The following is a 17,014-nucleotide window of genomic DNA, read 5'->3' as shown; positions in this document are numbered from 1 at the left end:
ATATTTTAATATTTGATTACGAATCCCTAATCAACGATTAATAGCAAATTAGCAATTGCTTTAATTTTTTTTTTTTGGCCTAGTGATTGAATCTTGTAGAGGAGTGGCAAAGTTACGGAAATATCAATTCTCAGGTGTGGAATTTCAAGTTCGATTGTTGGATTTCCATATTTGTCCGCTAATTTTCATTATTTTGGGTTAGTTATGTAAGAATCGACAGGTGATTTATGTGCTTGAAATTTTTACGTAATTACTCTCTATCGTCAAACTGCTGGTTGTTTCCTTAGGTTGACATGGATTTTCAAGCCCATGGGTAGTTCCGTCATTAACCACGAGAGCATAAAGTCTCCTCTTTTTTTTTTTTTTTTTTTTAAACAGTGAGTACAGAGACTCCTTCCCTCGTCAGACTTAAGGAAGCATTTCTTTCAACCCCATCTCTTCAGGTATTTATTCCCTCTCTATATTCGGATCATTCCTCTCCGTTTTTTCTTTAAATTTTTTGCCCAAGATTGTTTCTTTCGTTGCACAGCTAGTACATGCTTGAATTTTGAAGCAATGCAGAGTCTCCGATTCGGTTCTGTTCATTCTTTACATTGCTAGTGCATATTAGTCTCAAGTAATTCACCATTAGATGACCGTTTTGCCAATTTGCTTTGTTACATTTTTCCTTCTTCTTTTCTAATGGTTTTTATCATTTCTTTCCCAACTGTTATTATACAGGCACCTGGGATTGCCTCGATTGCTGTACCGAGTTCCGGCTGCTATGCTCTTGATAGTTCTAGTCGCCTGTAGACTTTGTATCCTAAATTGATACGGGTTCTGAGATTATGCATCGATGTTCAGAGTATGCAATTTTAATTATTAGCATCTTCTCACATTGGAGTAGACATTTCATTCTGCAAGACTGCATGATGGATGGGGTCGGTAATTCGCAAATGGGGCGTCCTGTTTAGGTCTTTCTTAGTAGTCATCTATGCTCACATGGTTATTGGAATCATGGTTTTTAGTTTTGACTCTTATTAAGTGTTTGGATCTCAAATAGGATATTTTTTTTTTATTTTTTTTGGATTTAGTATTTGTTGAAAATATTTTTCTCTTAAATTGTTATTTAGAACAGTTGGATTGGGCATCCTTTTGAGTATGAAGGAAAGGTAATTTACGTTTTGAGTGTGCTATTTATGAATCTTTATCCGGAGGATCAGGATAATGTTATCAGTTGGTCTGGGTGCAGGAAAATACTGACTTGGTGGTTCCATTTTGCAAAGACATTAAGAAAAGATCACAAACGTTAGTCCGTAACACCATGCTTTCAAGTACTTTACCAACATGCTCCTTTTTCTTGCTTTCATTTTTTCTTTCTAGGATTTGTCTTTCAATTATGAAAATGTTGGTGCAGAAAATGATTGATTCCAAAGGAATCAAAAAAATGTAGAGAAGAATCACATAGAGGCTTTCTTTTTTAATCACTATATTTAGTCAAAACATAAGCACAATTTGCAAACCTTAACCACTCATGCAACTTAATGGTGATTAAATTTTGTTTAATGCTTTCTTGCAATAACAATCATGGAATTGGTAAAAGTTTTGTAACTATGCTTATCATCATCAACGTCTTTTACTTTGATGGTGGGCCATGGTTGTAAATGGAAATACAGTTTACCATGAAACTTAAGAAAGTCATGACTTTGACACTTAATTGGATTGCCATTCTCGAACATGTGTGTACCCAAGGTAAATATTCTTTCCCTAATTATATGAAATTAGATTTTAAAAAGAAAAATGGATGTTCTTTATCAAATGAGAAAATTTTCATTGATTGACAAATAAGGCAAGTGCTAGTTTTCTTTTTCTTTTTTTCTCAGACAGGGATAGGATTCTGGTGTTTCACTTCTAAAAATTGCATGAATACAAGGGTTCTCACTGCAGATCACTCTCTCATTAATGGCTGCTATTGTTGTGGTAGTGACATTAAAAGTGATGGTTAACCCAGGACCACTCATGCACATCTATATGGCTTAAATAATATCATACCACCGCATGCATAAATATTTTCTGTGATATAGGCATGGTTCATATTTTCTCAACTTCTTATAATTGTGCATGGATATGTGGATTTTGGTCGATTTGGTAAGTTCAACTACTTTGTTGCTGGTTCAGGACATGTTGATTTTGTTCAAGTAAGCATTCTTTTGTAACTCAAAAACCATAGTGCAGTTGCGTAGGAAGCAGACATGGGATTATCAAGTGTTTATAACAAGAATTTGTTAGATTATATTGATTTTGAATCATAAAGAGAGCTAAGAATGAATTTAATGCATTACAAATGTGTCATGCCAAATTGCAATCCTTGCTTTGAGCAAGCATTTGCAAAGAGTGATCTCTATATTTTTTGGCCTCCATAGTGGCTGTTTAGAATCTTGCAAATATGATAGGTAATGATCCAATTTCAATAAGAAGGAATGAAATTTGAAGGTATTCTTGTGAGTGATAACTATCCTAACTATGCATAAATTTTTGGAAGCTTCAGCATTGAATAAACTCTTGTTACCCTTTATATGACTGCAATTGCTTCCCTTTCTACTTTGGTGCAAAAACCCACTATTATGGTACTCTAAGTATATCTGCTATTTCCAAATGTACCTGCTAAAATATGTATAATGTATGTGATATTTGTTTAATCAACTACCTTCTCAGGTTTTTCCAGAGAAAGGTATTGGGGTTAGTTTGTCAGGCTTGGGTGCAATTGGTAATCCTCCTAAGACGTTGTCCCCGACAATGTTGATTGTGGATTAGAGATGTATGGTTGTCTCTTTTCTTGCCATGTTTTTTTTTTATATTCTTTTAAATTAATAATATTCTAATTTAGATTTCTAACTTTTGAAGGTCATGGGGTCCGTAATACACCCATGAAGTTAATGTTACAATCCCAATAGAGGGTTATGAACCTGTCCAGTTTCCTCTTGCAAAAAACTGTGGTAAGCTTGTATTGCTTTCACAGGGCAAAAAAGTTCTGTTATCTCATCATTTTTAGCTCTTGATTTTATCATCAGTTAAATGCTTTATGAACTTTCAAATGGAAATAAAGAAAGAGAACCAATTATATAATAACAAGTTCTTTAGCTGAGAAACATGGTGTTGTGGTTAAAATATTCTGCTTGCATTATTGTATAGTTGAGTTGGCTGGACGTCTGCACTATACCATATATAAATGGCCCCATAGATGTGCCCTTCAGCTTACTGAAATTCCCTAAATATAGCTGACAATGTTACTTATCTTTGACACATGATACGAAAAGGTAAACCTGAGATTTGTTGGAAGCTTGGAGGAGTGCCAGTGAATTTTGATACGGATATCTACCAAAGCCTCAAACTATTTTCTCCTTTAATTTTAGTCCCTGGTCGGTGTTTTATGCTTAAGTTTCTAGTTGTCCTCAAGTCACTCCCTTGCTTGTTCAAATATTGCAGAACACAGGCAGGATTAAGGGAATGACTCTAGATGAGGATGGGCTATCTTTGGGGTCATATCTTGCATGTATGGCAATTTCAACTAATTCTCTCTTTTTTTTTTTTTTTTTTTTTCATCTTAGTATTGAAAGTTTGTGCTCAATCATTTTGCAAAGTGAAAAGTACTAGAAATGTATAATGTGGGCGTTCAGTCTATGCACTGCAGCTTTTTTCTTAAGCCATATGCATTTTTTAACTTGCAGATTATCCATTCTGTTTGTACATGTATGAAATCTGCTTTGAACTGGTTTGAGATCATGCAAATGGCCTAGGCTTTCACACATCATACATAAAGCATTGTCATTACTTTAATCTTTTTCAAAGCAAGCTTTACTATTTTTCCTTGAGCAATTAAAAAATGTCAGTGTTCCTATAGGCATTTACAATTATCTTAGATAGTTCTTTTTCCATTATAAATTTTGATGTTTGAAAAAAATTGCCATTGAGCAGATTATTTGTCATCAACACTGTTTTGTTGTGAGTGTCTTATCTATAAGACTCGCATGGAATGCCTGGTGCCCTCATTTGCTTTTGTTTAGCTGTATTTGATAGTCAATTGCTTGTGATTTTATCTTGTAAAGTATGTTGATGGCAATGTGTTGGTATTTCAACTGAATGCAGCATGGAATTGATGCATTGCCGGGCATGGCAACATTATCTGCATGTGAAGAGATTGTGAGTTTACATAACCCCAGTTATATTATTTGATCTTTAATGATTAATAAGTGGCTGAGTAACTATGGACTACTTGTGGAGTTTAATGGTCTGTTTTAATATGCCAATATGGCCAAAGTTCAATAATTTTTGCTGTGGCAATTGTTTGCGGATGAAAGCAACAATTGCCTTGAGAGGAAACGTCATTGAATTTAATGATGATGGCATTATAGGAGAGATGCATGACATGTTTTATTCTCATTCCTTTGGAGTGCTTTGCTTCTGATGCTCTATCATTTACAATCCATTTGGACATAAATCAATAAGGTATTTATTTTATCTATAAATGAATTGTACTCTAGACTTTTTTTAGTAATGATTTCTTGTGTTTGGTATTTCATATTAATGCCTAGGATTCAATAAAACTAAATTAAACAGTATATGTTTGGAACAAATAACCAATCAAATTCAATATTTGTATTCCCAAAAATAAGCAATGTGTATATTTCATCCATTAATGAAGTGCCAAGAGAGATTGGGTTGTTGCATAATTAATCAAGGCAGTGTATAAATCCTATTTAATTTTGTAGTGTAGGTGGTGTAAATTCCATCTATTTTGATAGATTTTATATTTACCACGGGATTGAAATCATGAGACTCAAACAAACTCTTTTTTTTTTTTTTTTTTGATTTCCAAACATATAGATATGGATTGCTAAAAATTTTCATAAAAAAAATTTGTGGATGTTCTAAACACTATGAAATGGTTATTCTTAGAAGCTAAAATAACCCTATTATTCATGTCATTTTAAAGGTATTGTGTGTGTCCAAAATGTTGAGCACTATTTGGGCTCCATCCAAGTGTTTTTTTTCTAATGTGGAGGTGCACCTTGTAAAGCGAAGGAACACATCTCAAACAGGTATTGTTATAGAATTGTGAACTGTATGCTGGTATTGTATATGCAGACTTTATAACAGTCTCTTGAATATGCAAAACTAGGCAGGTGGTGATGGGCATGGGCATACACGAGCCGAAGACCCCAATATTGGCTACTCACTAGCTGAAGCCTCTTGGGAACGACCGTCTGCCTCAGCTCAAGGAATGTGGAGAACTAGTGACAGGAAATATGGTTCAATTTAAGCTTTGTATCTTGACTTGAAGATTTAGGATACAAAATGGATTTTGTGCACAGAACATACTTGTAAGAGATTGACTGAATCAAATTGAAGCTACAGGGGATTGTATGCATATGATATTGTTTCTGATTTCAATGTTTAAGAGTTTAATCAGGATTTCAAACTCAGGAGTCCAGAGTAAACAGATTTGTTTCAATAAAGTGTTGCCAAATTTTTACAGAGCTTTTATTTATAGCTCATTTTTAATTGTAAAATCATATAGAAAATTTTTATTTGGCTACTATGTCAAAAACCTAATTGAAATTATAGCAAAATGAGTGATTAAATTAAATGTTATTATTTGTACTAAAATTATTGATGGGGAGATCAACTTTCTGAACTTTGACAAAAGATGTTAGGAAAGAGTCTAAACATTAGAAGGAGATATTGTTGTTGCTAAAGGTGAGGAAGGTACCTTGGTTTTGAAGAAGTATAAACTATGGAGTAGTTGTCCAACTCTCGTCAGTACTTTTGTCATCGTATTGGCTATTCACCAAATCGTCTTAATATTCTTACATTCTGATTTGAGTAATCTTCCTCTGCACCCCACATGCCACATGCAATTGAGGCAAGAACCCACCGTATTAGCATGACTGCATTTGTAGATAGATTCAGTTTACTACATCAGCCATAGGCTAAGCCAATAAAATTATTTTATAATAATATCATCAGATTTAATTTTTTAATTATCTTTCTATATTTATATAGATCATATCAAGTGATTTAACTACTTTAGTCTAAAAATAATCTTTCACGTAACAGCAGTGTGCTGCTCTTAACTTGTACTAGCATGGAAAATAGAAAAAAAAAAAAAGTTGGTATATATAAGTAGATAAGACTTCCTCAGAAATCTATTAGCATCTGTTTCTAAATTCTAAGGCAACGAAGGAAGGAAGGAATAGTGCAGAAGAATCAATAAATGAAGCCTGCCTTTCTTTTTATGTGGATAACCCAGTAAACGAAGGTTGAAAGGTTTCCGTTTCAATTAGTGTTTCCAGCTAGCCTCAAGCTCAGCTTTCTCAAAGTCATAGCTTCCAGGCTGCAATCTTTGTCAGGAACCTTGAGCTTGAGTCAAATTAATGTTGAGATCATCCAATTTGTCAACTAAGCAGGTGAATATGCTTCTGCTTTGAGGACCTTTCTCACCAATCGTTTGCATTCACATGGAAACTCCCTTCTTTTTTTTGTTATAAATTGCAAGAATATAGAGGCTCAACTTTAAAAAGAAAAGAAAAGAATCATCTGACCAGATAAATTAAAAAAAAAATGTATATAAATATTAAATCTCCATAATTTTTAATAAGCTTTTAATATGACTCATGAACAAATCCTAATAGCTCAATAGTCAATGATCTACCTTGTTGTGATGGATACAAAAATTTCAATCAAAAGCAATCAATTAAAAATTTATATTAATTTTAAATCAATACTTATAAATATCTATAAATACAATGCTCAAATTTACAACAAATTTAAATTGAAAAGTAAAATTATAATTTAAAAATTGACATAATTTCTTAAATATTGATGAATTTGTTATTAATATCAATTACTTCTTTAATCATCTAAATTATCCAAACTTAAAAGAGTAACACTTAACATTCAATTTAACCTTATATTAAATGCATAAAGTTAAAAGAAATTGAAAGTTAGGTTTGTGAATTAGTGTTTTTCACAATTTTTTAATTGTTAATTTCTTTTCTTTCTTTTAAGTTTTAAATTTTAAAATTACTAACATATGTCACGACCCAATCTATGGGCCTGACCGGCACTAGGACCTGGGCCAGCCTAAAGCCCCCGAGGCCCGTAGTAAGCCTTAACTATTCATTTTACCCAACTCTAAGGCCCATTTGGGCCCAATTTCAAGAAAACAAACGGACAGAGTCCGGCCATAAAATAGACTTACCAACGGAGAGTTTTCGACTCACCCGACCTGTAAACACCATATATAGTCAATTGGGGAGCTTAGCTCACCCTCCACATACTCATCAACATAATAATAAATGGGAGCTCAGCTCCCTCATCCAATCCATCAAACATGCATATCATTATACGTTTACAGGTCCAACATGATAATAATATTACAGACCATAATCAAATAAATACTTCTAACATATGCGGAAATTCTATGAGTAAATAAAATTACACAATTATCGATAAATAACCTGCGAAGGAGAAAAGCAGGTTAACCAAAATAAAATCCTCCTGTAGCCTGAAAAAATATTGAATAGGAGTGAGCGTTCGACTCAGAGAGTAAAATATCAATTTTAACCATAATCTCTATAACTATCTAAAACTAATGCAACCTGTGGAATGAAATGCAACATCAGCAATAAATTCACATCATAGCATCAAAAAGGTAATTTGGAGCACTCACACACCCTGTAGTATCAATCATAACATATGGGAGTTGATCCCCTATACAGCTCTCTTAAATCCAACTTTGGTGCCAATTACTCACTTCTGACTTCCACTTAATAACCAAATCGAGGGTCCCAGCGAATTACTCAAGCCGTGACTACCCCTCGAAGGATCGAGTCCCAGCGAATTACTCAAGCCGCGACTACCCCGTCCTATCCATAGTCCACACCACATCACACGCACGCCAACACACGCACACTGCTCCAAATTACCACAACAACATCCATGGCACATCAACAGTTATGAATGCAACATAAATCGTGCCTAGAGTTTAACTACATAAATATATGCATATAAGTGATGCATGGGCAGGCTGAACATATAATAATATCGAAATTACAATTAAAATTAATATTTTACTCACAGACTTGACGATGGTCACTGAGGCGGCTGGGCGGAGGAAGAAGGCTGTCCCGGCTCACCTGACAATTTTATTACAATCATTTAATAAATTTGACTCAATACAAACAAAAAAAAAGACCAATACGTCCTAAGTCGTGCCGAAAATCTGGCAGAGTCTCCCCTATACCTAGGACCTACCTAACCTGCAAAATGGTTCAAAACACACTTCTATATTCACAATCCATATATCCACAGTTCAATCATATCACACAGCCCCTCCTGGGCCCATCAAATCAGTCATCCATCACAATACGCAAAATTTCAATTTAGTCCTTATTATTGATCATTTTTGCAAAAGCTGCCCAAACAAGCTCTAAAAATTATAAAACTTTGCCCCGCGGTCCTTAGCAATATTACTAAGCTATTGCAAAAAGAATCGTAATTTTCTAAGCTACCACGAATATTTTATGGATTTTTAATCCTATTTAAGCACTAGAAATTTATGAAAAAGCAAGGTTCGGGTTTACCTTTGCCGATTCCGACTTCGGGGACGCACTCGGGACATTTGACAATGGGGGGGTAGCCAAAACCTCGGTCCAATTCGGAGACTTTTCTGGTAACGGTGCATTCGCCGGAAATTCTGCATCTTGGCCAATCGCCGAATTTCCGCGAATTGAGGATACCTACACGAAGCCCATAACACGGGGGTTAGCACATAAATTTTTCAGAATTTTCTAAGCTCATTTAATGCTCAGAAAAACACTGCGAAGTTCCGTGGGACCCACCGAAAAACGGTGTCGGAAAAATTCGAAATTTATGTCGTTGCGAAGCTCTCGACGAGTGGAGATTGCTGGTAGCCTCGGTTTTCTCGTGGGATTCACGGTTTTCGAGAAATCTAGCCCAAAAGTCGAAATGGGCTAAAAACTTCCCGAGCAAAAATTGGACAAACCGCTCGATGGATTTCGGCGTTCTTGGTGTCTATGGAAAGCTCTCGCCGAGTAGATGATTTTAGACACAAGACCCGGTCCAATTGGTGGCCGGATCTGCCGGATTTTGGCCGAGAAGCCAAACGCCAAGCAGGGAGGGGCGTCGCGCTGCTTTCAGCCGCTTGGGGCGGCGCTGGCTCACTGGGATACCGGGAGGCACACGGCGAGGTGGGGACGCAGGGGAGGCGGCTGGCCGGCGGCAGGGGAGGGGAGGAGAGAGAAAAGAGAGAGAAAATGGAGAGGGAACGTCGCGCGCGGGAGGAAGAAAAAGGGAAGAAGACCGGTCCGATTCGACCGGTCCGATCCGGTCCGGTTCGATTCGGCCGGTTCGATTCGAAATACAAAATTTTAAATTTTTACTCTGCCTCGGGACCGAAAACGAGGTCCAAAAATTCCGAAAAAAAATTTCAGAAAACTCAGAAAAATACGTAGACTCCAAATATATTTTTAGTTTTGCCACGTGGTCTTTAAATATATTTTTAAAAATCATCAAAGTTTATATTTTCGAAAAATCGAACCCGATTTTTAAAATCTGAAAAATCTAAAAAAAAATTCCTAAAATTTAAATAAAATTAAAATACCAAAAATGCTCATAAATTTAAAATTTTTGGGGTGTTACATTCTTCCCCCCTTACAGAAAATTCGTCCTCGAATTTTACACAAGGCAGAATAAAGCACATGATTATACATTGAACAGATAAGGGTACTTGCTACGCATGTCCCGTTCTGACTCCCAGGTGCACTCTTCCACTGACTGACTCCTCCACAAAACCTTAACCATAGGGATCTGTTTGGATCTCAGCTGTCTCACTTGGTAGTCCACTATGGCTACAGGCTGCTCCTCAAATGTCAAGTTCTCTTTTAGCTCTATCACATCCTTTGCAAAGTACATGAGAAGGATCGGGAATGTATTTCCTGAGCATGGAGATGTGAAACACGGGATGAACGTGAGAAAGGTTAGGTGGTAGCTCCAACCGGTAGGCAACTGCTCCAACTCTATCCGTAACCTCAAAAGGTCCAATATACCGAGGTGCCAACTTGCCCTTCTTTCCAAATCTCATGACTCCCTTCATTGGAGAAACCTTCAGAAATACATAGTCGCCCACTGCAAACTCCACATCCCTTCGTCTGGGGTCTGCATAACTCTTCTGCCTACTGAAAGCTGTTTTTAGTCGTTCCCTGATTAAAGGAACTACCTCTGAAGTGTACTGCACTAGGTCTACATCATGCACCTTCGCTTCCCCCATTTCTGTCCAACACAGAGGAGACCTACATTTTCTTCCATATAATGCCTCATAGGGTGCCATCCCTATGCTGGAGTGATAACTGTTGTTGTAGGCAAACTCCACCAAAGCTAGCTGCTCATCCCATTGACCTCCAAAATCCAAGACACTCATGCGAAGCATGTCTTCCAGTGTTTGGATTGTCCTTTCGGACTGTCCGTCTGTCTGAGGGTGGAAAGCCGTACTGAAGTTCAACTGTGTGCCAAGTGCCTCCTGCAACTTTCTCCAAAACCGAGAAGTGAACTGGGGCCCTCTGTCAGATATTATGGAAGCCGAAACTCCATGCAATCTGACTATTTCTCGAATGTAGAGCCGGGCATACTGTGCCACAGAGTATGTAGTCTTTACAGGTAAGAAGTGAGCTGATTTGGTTAGACGGTCTACAATTACCCATATCGAATCATATCCTCGCGTGGTACGAGGCAACCCAGTCACAAAATCCATGGTGATCATTTCCCACTTCCATTCTGGGATAGGGAGCTCTTGCAGCTTCCCTGACGGTCTCTGGTGTTCAAACTTCACCTTCTGACAAGTCAAGCACTTGGACACAAAGTCTGCTATGTCTCTCTTCATGCCATTCCACCAATAGCTATCTTTCACATCATGGTACATCTTGGTGGAACTCAGGTGGACATCGCATGCTGTGTAGTGTGCCTCTCGCATGATTTCATTCCTGAGGTTGTCCACATCGGGCACACATATCCTAGAACCTTGCACTAGGGCGCCATCATTGGCAAATCCAAACTCACCACCTTCACCTTGTCAGACTCTTTCTATAATCTTCATCGCTTGTTGGTCTCAGGCCGGGAAACTCTAACTCGCCCTCAAGTCCGCCTCACCAAAAGTGAGCCAACAATACCCTCATCCGAAAGATCTAGGATTAAACCTTGATCCATCACTCATGTACCTCTGAATCAATGGTCTCTTCTCTCAAATATGCGCCAAACCGCTGTAAGATTTTCTCGCTCAAGGCATCCGCCACAACATTGGCCTTCCTGTGGTGGTACCGATGGTGCAATCATAGTCTTTCAGAAGCTCCATCCATCTCCTCTGTCTCAAGTTTAAATCCCTCTACTGGAAGATGTACTTCAAACTCTTGTGGTCGGTGTATATCTCGCACACTTCACCATACAGGTAGTGTCTCCAGATCTTTAGTGCAAAGATTACAGCCGCCATTTCCAAATCATGGGTGGGGTAGTTCTGCTCATGCCTCTTCAGCTGCCTTGAAGCATAAGCCACTACCTTTCCATTCTGCATCAAAACACACCCTAGGCCAACTCTGGAGGCGTCATAATACACGGTGTATCCTTCACCACTCACAGGTAGTGTCAACACAAGGGCAGTGGTTAGACACCCCTTAAGCTTCTGGAAACTCACCTCACAGTCATCTGTCCAAATGAATGGAACATTCTTCCTGGTCAACTTAGTTAGAGGAGCCGCTATCCTGGAGAAATCTTGCACAAAACGCCTATAGTAACCAGCTAAACCCAGAAAACTTCGCACCTCAGTGACTGTTGTAGGCCTAAGCTAATCAGTTACAGCTTCAATTTTCTTGGGATCCACTTGAATGCCGTCACTAGAAACCACGTGTCCCAAGAATGAGATGCTTTCTAGCCAAAATTCACATTTTGAAAATTTGGCATATACCGGTGCTCCTCAACGTCTGCAACACCATCCTCAAGTGCCACACGTGTTCTTCCTCTCGAGAGTACACCAAAATGTCATCTATGAATACGATGACAAAGCGGTCCAAAATGGCTTGAACACCTGCTCATCAAGTCCATGAAGGTCTTTGGTGCATTAGTGAGTCCAAAAGACATCACCAAGAACTCATAATGACCATATCTTGTCACGAAAGCCGCTTTGGACACGCCCTCATTCCCGATTCTCAACCGATGGTAGCCTGATCGCAAGTCTATCTTGGAAAAGAATCTAGCTCCTTGGAGCTGACAAACAAATCATCGATCCAAGGAAGTGGATACTTGTTCTTCACAGTCACCTTGTTCAGCTGTCTGTAGTCGATACACAACCTCAATGACCCATCCTTCTTTCTCACGAATAGAACAGGAGCACCCCAGGGTGAAGTGCTCGGACGTATGAAACCCGTGTCCCAAAGCTCCTGAAGTTGCTCCTTCACCTCTGTCAATTCTGCTGGTGCCATCCTGTAAGGTGGCATGGATATGGGGTTTGTACCCGGCACAACATCAATACAAAACTCTATTTCCCTTCCTGGTGGCAACCCTGGAAGCTCCTCTGGGAAGACATCCATAAATTCTCTGACAACAGGAACATTTTCCATGCTGACACCTTCTATAGATGTATCTCTCACCAATGCCAAATACCCTTGGCATCCACGCCTCAACATTTTTCTAGCACTAATTGCTGACACCAAATTATATGGAGCCACACTCCTGTCACCATCAAAGCTAAACTCTTCCACACCAGGTATGTGGAAATACACCTTTTTGTTCCTGCAGTCTAAAGTGGCATAGTGAGTTGCCAACCAATCCATCCCCAAAATTACATCAAAGTCCACATCGGTAGAGGAACCAAGTCTGCCGGGAGGATCTTTCCATCCACTACTCTTCGGGCTACCGGAAAAACCATATCTACATCTATGTTGTCACTAAGTGGGGTGGCTACCGACAAAGGGCATTCTAAAGTTGTAGGGTTTCTACCCAACCTCATGGCAAACACAGGGGAGACAAATGAGTGCGTAGCACCCGGATCTATCAAAACACGAGCCTCATAAGAACAGACCAGAAGAATACCTGCCACAACTGCATTTGAAGCTTGAGCATCCCGTGGGTCGTGGTGAAAACTCAAGCTTGACCCTACCCCGAGTGGCGTAACTCGACATCGACTTCTACCTCCCGACCGCCTCCAAATCCATGTCCCTTTTGTCCTCGGCCTGGCCATCGAATCGATCGCCGCCATGTTGGAAGCACCGGATACAATTGTCGAGGAACATTCGCAATGTAACCTTGTGACCCCATCCGTGGCTCATTGAACACGGCATTCTCTAGCAAAGTGACCTGTTGGCCACACTCAAGCATACTCGATCCCATCAAACAAGGTCCTGAATGTCCTCTTCCACATCGTGCACAAGGTGCCAAGGAGGATCTGAACTGCACCAGAATCTGCCAGATTCGAATCGTGACCACCGCCGATCCGCACTCGTCCAATCCTCGTGGTCCGTGTCTAAAACCACTTCTCTTGCTCCTACCCTTTCCTCTCAGAATTACTCGCCACTACTATCCGAGTACCCATTTGGGGAACACCAAGAACCCTCGCCTCGCTTTTTCTTTGCTCTTCATTGTCATCCACAAAGATAGCTAATCTCAATCTGTCTGCTCGATCAACCACCACATCAAAAGATCACTGACATCATGGCCAGTTTGCATACCTCTGTCAAGCCCCTTTAGGAATCTTTTCACCTTCATAGTCTCTCAGAGATATCTTTGTAGGGGCATATCCGCTCAATTCCGTAAATTCTCAGAGCATATTCATCTACAGACCTACCATTCTGTCTTAAGGCCTCAAAGGCCCACTGCTTCTGATCTCTGAAGCTTTCTGGCACAAACCGATTGATAAAAAGTTCCACAAACTGAGCCCATGTCAAGCCCTCCATCCGGGGTAACACATAGTCATTCATCCATTGTCTAGGCATAGGCCCCATGACATGTTGCATACACTCTATCGCCTTCTATCACCACCAGACTGCTCTCGCTGTCATAGAATCAAAAACCGATATGTATCGTCTAACACATCATAAGTACCAGGCACCAACTTCTTGAAATTTATGATCTGTTTGTAAGGTTCCCCTCTTGGTGCGGTGGACTGCTGCTGCTGTGGAGGGTGGACCATATACTGCGCCATCATGTCGATGGTTCTCTGCAGACCAGCTAGAGTAGCTTCCATGGGGTCCATGGGACCCTGTACCATAAAGGACTGATCTTGTACTGGGGGTGGCTGCTCCTCTACTTGAGCAGCTCTAGGCCTCCTACCCCGCATCCTCGGGGCAGGTGCCTCATCCTGTGCCTACACCTCATCCGGCACAACTGGTTCTGGTGCAGTGGCAGCTCTCCTGCTTCTACGCATTTTCCTGAAATTCAGAAGCATTAGCCCACAAAAATTCAAAATTGCTCATTACACAGCTCTATAGACTCATATTTATACATAACATATGGAGCAGAAACTAGAAGCAAAGATGACAATGCAAGACGAATGTGGACCCTATATTTCCGCATGTGACTCCTAGTAGACTCTTCCCAACACTTTAGACAACATTCCCTAAGAATCTGGAGCCTAAGCTCTGATACCACATTTGTCACGACCCAACCTATGGGCCGACTCCAAGACTAGGACACAGGCCACCTAAAGCCCCGAGGCCCGTAGTAAGCCTTAACTATTCATTTTACCCAACTCTAAGGCCCATTTGGGCCCAATGTCAAGAAAACAAACGGACAGAGTCCGGCCATAAAATGGACTTACCAACGGGGAGTTTTCGACTCACCTGACCTGTAAACACCATATATAGTCAATTGGGGAGCTCAGCTCACCCTCCACATACTCATCAACATAATAATAAATGGGAGCTCAGCTCCCTCATCCAAACCATCAAACATGCATATCATTATACGTTTACAGGTCCAACATGATAATAATATTACAGACCATAATCAAATAAATACTTCTAACACATGCGGAAATTCTAGGAGTAAATAAAATTATACAATTATCGATAAACAACCTGCGAAGGAGAAAAGCAGGTTAACCAAAATAAAATCCTCCTGTAGCCTGAAAAAATATTGAACAGGAGTGAGCGTTTGACTCAGAGAGTAAAATATCAATTTTAACCATAATCTCTATAACTATCTAAAACTAATGCAACCTGTGGAATGAAATGCAACATCAGCAATAAATTCACATCATAGCATCAAAAAGGTAATTTGGAGCACTCACACACCCTGTAGTATCAATCATAACATATGGGAGCTGATCCCCTATACAGCTCTCTTAAATCCAACTCGTGCCGAATTACTCAATTTCGGACTTCCACTTAATAACCAAATCGAGGGTCCCAGCGAATTACTCAAGCCGTGACTACCCCTCGAAGGATCGAGTCCCAGCGAATTACTCAAGCCGCGACTACCCCGTCCTATCCATAGTCCACACCACATCACACGCACGCCAACGCACGCACACTACTCCAAATTACCACAACAACATCCATGGCACATCAACAGTTATGAATGCAACATAAATCATGCCTAGAGTTTAACTACATAAATATATGCATATAAGTGATGTATGGGCAGGCTGAACATATAATAATATCGAAATTATAATTAAAATTAATATTTTACTCACAGACTTGACGATGGTCACTGAGGCGGCTGGGCGGAGGAAGAAGGCTGTCCCGGCTCACCTGACAATTTTATTACAATCATTTAATAAATTTGACTCAATACAAACAAAGAAAAAGACCAATACGTCCTAAGTCGTGCCGAAAATCCGGCAGAGTCTCCCCTATACTTAGGACCTACCCAACCTGCAAAATGGTTCAAAACACACTTCTATATTCACAATCTATATATCCACAGTTCAATCATATCACACAGCCCCTCCTAGGCCCATCAAATCAGTCATCCATCACAATACGCAAAATTTCAATTTAGTCCTTATTATTGATCATTTTTGCAAAAACTGCCCAAACAAGCTCTAAAAATTATAAAACTTTGCCCCGCGGTCCTTAGCAATATTACTAAGCTATTGCAAAAAGAATCGTAATTTTCTAAGCTACCACGAATATTTTATGGATTTTTAATCCTATTTAAGCACTAGAAATTTACGAAAAAGCAAGGTTCGGGTTTACCTTTGCCGATTCCGACTTCGGGGACGCACTCGGGACGTCTGACAATGGGGGGTAGCCAAAACCTCGGTCCAATTCGGAGACTTTTCCAGAACATGTTCGGCGAGAAATTCACGCACCGGCCAATCGTCAATTTCCGCGAATTGAGGATACCTACACGAAGCCCATAACACGGGGGTTAGCACATAAATTTTTCAGAATTTTCTAAGCTCATTTAATGCTCGGAAAAACACTGAGAAGTTTCGTGGGACCCACCGAAAAACGGTGTCAGAAAAATTCGAAATTTATGTCGTTGCGAAGCTCTCGACGAGTGGAGCGTGCTGGTAGCCTCGGTTATCTCGTGGGATTCACGATTTTCGAGAAATCTAGCCCAAAAGTCGAAATGAGTTAAAAACTTCCCGAGCAAAAATTAGACAAACCGCTTGATGGATTTCGGCGTTCTTGGTGTCTATGGAAAGCTCTCGCCGAGTAGATGATTTTAGACGCAAGACCCGGTCCAATTGGTGGCCGGATCGGCCTGATTTTGGCCGGAGAAGCGCCTGCCGCAGAGGGAGTGTTCGCGCGTTCCAGTAGTTTGGGCGGCCGTCACTGGGGCAGTGAGGCGGCGGGAGGTGGGGACGCAGGGGAGGCGGCTGGCCGGCGGCAGGGGAGGGGAGGAGAGAGAAAAGAGAGAGAAAAGGGAGAGGGAACGTCGCGCGCGGGAGGAAGAAAAAGGGAAAAAGACCGGTCCGGTTCGATTCGAAATACAAAATTTTAAATTTTTACTCTGCCTC

The 17,014-nt window shown here is 40.0% G+C and overlaps 1 long non-coding RNA gene across 8 annotated transcripts; it reads left to right on the top strand.

Annotated features, from left to right (window-relative positions):
* The first annotated feature begins 2 nt into the window (after positions 1-2).
* LOC110668527 (uncharacterized) lies at positions 3-5,514 on the top strand. 8 transcript variants are annotated; one of them, XR_009144869.1, is made up of 8 exons: positions 3-134; positions 379-443; positions 721-2,797; positions 2,884-2,975; positions 3,466-3,532; positions 4,126-4,179; positions 4,973-5,078; positions 5,159-5,514. It is a non-coding gene; the product is annotated as an uncharacterized LOC110668527 (long non-coding RNA). The 8 variants fall into 8 exon arrangements; XR_009144872.1 differs by lacking the exon at positions 3-134 and having other exon boundaries at positions 167-443; positions 721-1,151; positions 1,232-2,797; XR_009144873.1 differs by lacking the exon at positions 3-134 and having other exon boundaries at positions 167-443; positions 721-1,287; positions 2,695-2,797.
* Positions 5,515-17,014: the final 11,500 nt, after the last annotated feature.

This window comes from Hevea brasiliensis, chromosome 16, assembly GCF_030052815.1.
Source record: "Hevea brasiliensis isolate MT/VB/25A 57/8 chromosome 16, ASM3005281v1, whole genome shotgun sequence".
Classification (NCBI taxonomy): Eukaryota; Viridiplantae; Streptophyta; class Magnoliopsida; order Malpighiales; family Euphorbiaceae; genus Hevea; species Hevea brasiliensis.
The sequence above is the reverse complement of the archived record's forward strand: the minus strand, read 5'-3'. Positions and strand labels throughout refer to the sequence as shown.